Source organism: Lutra lutra, chromosome 4 (assembly GCF_902655055.1).
Source record: "Lutra lutra chromosome 4, mLutLut1.2, whole genome shotgun sequence".
Classification (NCBI taxonomy): domain Eukaryota; kingdom Metazoa; phylum Chordata; class Mammalia; order Carnivora; family Mustelidae; genus Lutra; species Lutra lutra.
In genome coordinates, this window is record NC_062281.1 from 134213702 (window position 1) to 134218318 (window position 4617).

Here is a 4617-nt window from a genome sequence, read left to right on the forward strand (position 1 = left end):
GTCGTTGTTTGTGGGGAGGGAGGGGAGCGGATTGCACAAAAGCGGGGGCGGAAGGGGAAGGGAGAGGGGGTTGGAGTTGCGTACGCGCCGTTCTGGACGCCTGAGGCGCCACGTCCGTACGACCTTGGGCAAGTGGGAGAAGGGTGTTTGATGATCTCCTGGAGCCTAATGGGTCCCCAGGGGTGGTCCACGAAGAGACTTCGTTTCCCTCGAGCCCTGAGTTCAGACAACGCGACCTCTTGGGGGGGGGGGGGGGGGCGAGTAGCGAAGGGTCATGCTGAGAGGGACCCGGGATTCGCGTACCGTGGTTTGAGCCGCTGGAGGCGCGGGGCCAGCCAGGAACTGGGTGAGAGGGCACGGCAAGCGACCTCTGCGCGGTGTGTGCCCACGCCTGGCGGAAAGATACCTTCCTGGCCGGCAGCCTTGACCTTTGTCCCGGAAACCGGTTGGACCCACATCCTTTGTGCTCTAAGTAGTCCAAGAGCACTTTATTGTCAGACTCTGGTGCAAAGACTAAAGGATGGACTGTACTTAAGAAAACAGGGGAATTGAACCACTTAGGTAAAATTGACATTTTCTAATATTCCCGAGGCTATTTATTACTACCCACGTGCGTGGGTGTGCAGTGTCCTTGAAAATAAGATGCGCCTATTTAAAGCTCCTGGTTCAGCGAAAGAATGTTGGAAGTGAACGTCCACGTGAAGAATTCTACTTAAAGTCACCTTCTCATCCAGTTAGACCCTGAGTTGGGAGACGGAAGCTGTAATGTTACAGTGCTGGGGGCTTTATAAAACTACAGGTTTAGTTAGCTTTTTCGTGGAAGCTAGTAAGAGCCCCAATGCGAGGGGAGTGTAAATGTTCCCCGTAATTACCAGGACTTTTCTTCCTTCCTTCCATCCCTACTTCCTCCCTCCCTCCCTTTTCCTTTTTAAAAATATTATTTATTTCTGACAGCACAAGCAGGGGGAGCGACAGGGAGAGGGAGAAGCTGGCAGAGCCGGATGTGAGGCTCAATTCCAGGATCTGGGATCATTACCCCAGCTGGAGGCAGAGGCTTAACCTTAACCCACTGAGCCCCCCAGGTAACCCAGGACTTTTCATTTTTATTGCTACCATCCTACTTTAGGCTCTCCTCACCACTAAATCTTGTTAACTTGCTAAATAATTCTTTTGCCTGGGGAAGACCAGCCATAATCTCATTCTAATTTAGCTTTTTAATTCCTATATCCTGTTATTGTAGTCTCCTACAGGAACCTTCCACTTTGTCTTCTGGGAATTTATAACGTATTTGTTGAGACTGGGCACAAGACAGAATGTTAATTATTGTGCTAAATTCAAAATTGAAGTACCAGGGAAATCAGAAAAGAGAGAACACTTCTACGTACTACAGCTGTACATCTCCTGTGAGGACATTGTCCTATATAACTACAAAACTTTTAACACGTTTAAGAAAATTAATGTGTTAATTAATTTAACTATTATTGAACTATCATTCTCTAATATTTAATATCCAGTCAATATTTAGATTTCCCCAGTAGTCCCTTAAATGCCTTTTTTTTTTTTTAAAGATTTTATTTATTTATTTGACAGAGATCACAAGTAGGGAGAGGCAGGCAGAGAGAGAGGGGGAAGCAGGCTCCCCACTGAGCAGAGAGCCCAATATGGGGCTCGATCCCAGGACCCTGGGATCATGACCTGAGCTGAAGGCAGAGGCTTTAATCCACTGAGCCACCCCAGGCACCCCCACTAAATGCCTTTTGTATGTAGTTTGTTTTGAACTAGGGTCCTATCAATAATTATGTATTGCAGTTGGGTTTTCACTTTCTTTGGTCTCTTTTAACCACAAATTTTTAATCTCTTTACTCACCCCCCTCCCAACAATTTTGATTTTTTTTTTTTTTAAGAAACAAAGCCAGTTGTCCTGAAGAGTACTGTATTACTGAGTTGTCTGATTGTATTCATTTTTGCTTCTAAACCTTGTATCTCCTATAAACTGCAAGTTCCTGGAGGCTTGAGTAGTTTACATCAAATGTATTTCACAAGGAAGCTTCTCCCTCAGGTCATAATGTTAGGTTAAATTTGGTCATTTGATCAAATACTGTTACTGTAAATTTGACCATTTGATTAAGGTGCTAACAGGCTGTTCTATTGTAAAGGTATATTTTTCTCTTTGCAATTAAGTAATGTATAGGGTGATCTCATGTCAAACTGTATTTCTAAATGTTGCTCAGTGATAGACATGGAATCAGCTCTCAATAAACACTTTTTTAGTTGGACACTGTTCCAAAAAACTTTTACTATATTTTTGGGTGGAATAATTCAAATAGTTCCCCGATGTTATTTCATCCCTTGCTTTTCCCCCTAACTAATGGGAATATGATGTAACGATAGGTCATTGTTAATCTGGGACCCTTGAATAAGCTTTAGGCAGATGTGAAAATCCTTTGGAGTTAAATGAGAAATTTGCTATGTGTGGATATATTTCTGAGGAGAAAATCCTTGCAGAGGTAGGAGAGTAAGAGTATATGAGTTCAGATGTTAATAGTGTGGTAGATGTGATGGTGGGAGTAGTTGGAGGTTTTCTTCAGATTGTTTTTGTTTCTCAATGAAATGGGAAGAAGTTATTGGTGGAGAGTGAGGAAATGTTGGATATTTGAGGAAAGAAGAAAGTGAAAAATTACAATACAGGCTCCTCTTTGCTTAGAGTTTCTGGAAATGAGGATCTGAGGGGATGAGGGACAGTGTAGGGGTGGTAGGTTCAATGCATTGGCATGCTTAGTGGGTTTGAAAAATTAATGAAACAAACATTGGAGAGAATGAGCTAAAAAGATTAAGGGTTGTCAGGTAGAGGAGTGCAATGACAATAAAGGCAAGGTCTAGGTTATCATCATGGGAGTAAGCAGTTGAAGCAGAGCAGAGAACAAAGTTATTGTAGAAAGATAAGTCAACTGAGAGGCCAACTTAACAGAAGGATCATCTGTATGGGTATTGAAATATTAAGACTTGGGGTGTCTGGCTGGCTCAGTTGATACAGCTTGCAACTCTTGATCACAGGGTCATGAGTTCAAGCCCCACATTGAGGATAGAGGTTACTTAAAAAAATAAAATAAATTATTAAGAGTTATGACCAAAGTTTGAGATACAGTGACTTTGAGACAAGTGCAGAACTCTTGGTAGTATTTATATTTTTCTTTCTTTCTCAGTTAAATTAAAAAAAAACAGTGATAGAACTATAATAGTAACCTTATATGTTTGGTGGAAAACAACAACATTAAGCTTTTGGTATCTGATATTTTTTTCTCTTTGCTTTTTCAGTTTGAACTTTTACTCTCTTTTTCTAGCAATAGTAATAATGCCACACATCCTGCATTATATTAGTCAGAGGAACTATTTAATAGAAAAGGGATTTTTTTAGAGGGGTGGAGGGACAGGGAGAGTGGGGGAGAATCTTAAGCACACTCCATGCCCTGCCCAGAGTAGGACCTCATGATCCTGAGATCACAACCTCATCCGAGATCAGGAGTTGGACGCTCAACTGACTGAGCTATCCAGGCACCCTAGCAAAGGAATTTATGGTAATACCTCTGCCAAGCCTCTGGGAATCACTTAAGGCTTTGTCAGTCTTGACATTGAAAAACCAGTCTCTCTTTCTGTGACACTTTTGTTTTTAAAGCAAAGACCATACTTAATGTGGATCCCACTTTAAACACTAGATGTAGCTATTTGGCTTAGATCCCAGGAACTAACCTTTATGGTGAGTTTTTCTCCTAAAGACCTCTTTTATACGGGAAGGATTAATCTGTATATTCATATGGGTGTGTGTGTGTGTGTGTGTGTGTGTGTGTGTGTTTTAACCCGCCCAGAAATTTAAAATGATCAGTTTTTCCCAAATAAGAGCAGAGTCTCTAATTCAACATGATTCAACATGTGGTTCCCATAAGTCTAGTATTTCTAAATATATATTTTTAAAATTTGTATTTATTTATTTATTAAAAGATTTTATTTATTTGACAGAGAGAGAGGGAGTGAGAGAGTACAAGCAGGGGGAGCCACAGAGGGAAAGGGAGAATCAGGCTCCCGCTGAGCAGGGAGCCCAATGTGGGGCTTGAGCCCAGGACCCTGGGATCATGACCTGAGCTGAGGGCAGATGCTTAACCAACCCACGCTCCCCCCAAAATTTATTTATTAAAATTTTAGATTGTCAAAATCTCAGCATTTACTGTTTATCTGATATTTTATCTAGTTTAAGGAGCTAGAATCCAACAGGATACCAGCAGCCTTCTGGGGAGGGGACTAGAGTAAGACCAGCTGGTTGCGGGTGGAATATTGCCTTTAGTTTGGAACATAGGGCCTATAGAGTCCACAGCTGAGCTGAGTTGTTACAGAAGGTCGACACTTGTCAAGGAGATTACCTGTCAAGGTGATTATCAGTGAATGAACTGGATGTAGCTGACACGGCAATTGTGGAAGTGTAACCAGAGCCTTCAGCTGAGAATAGTTTTACTTCCCAGAGAGCTATGTGTATTTGGTTATGAAGTCATTGACTATAACCAGAAAAGTCTCATAGATTCAAAGTTAAAACTCTGAGATTAAGGTTTTAAGTGATTGAGTCACTAG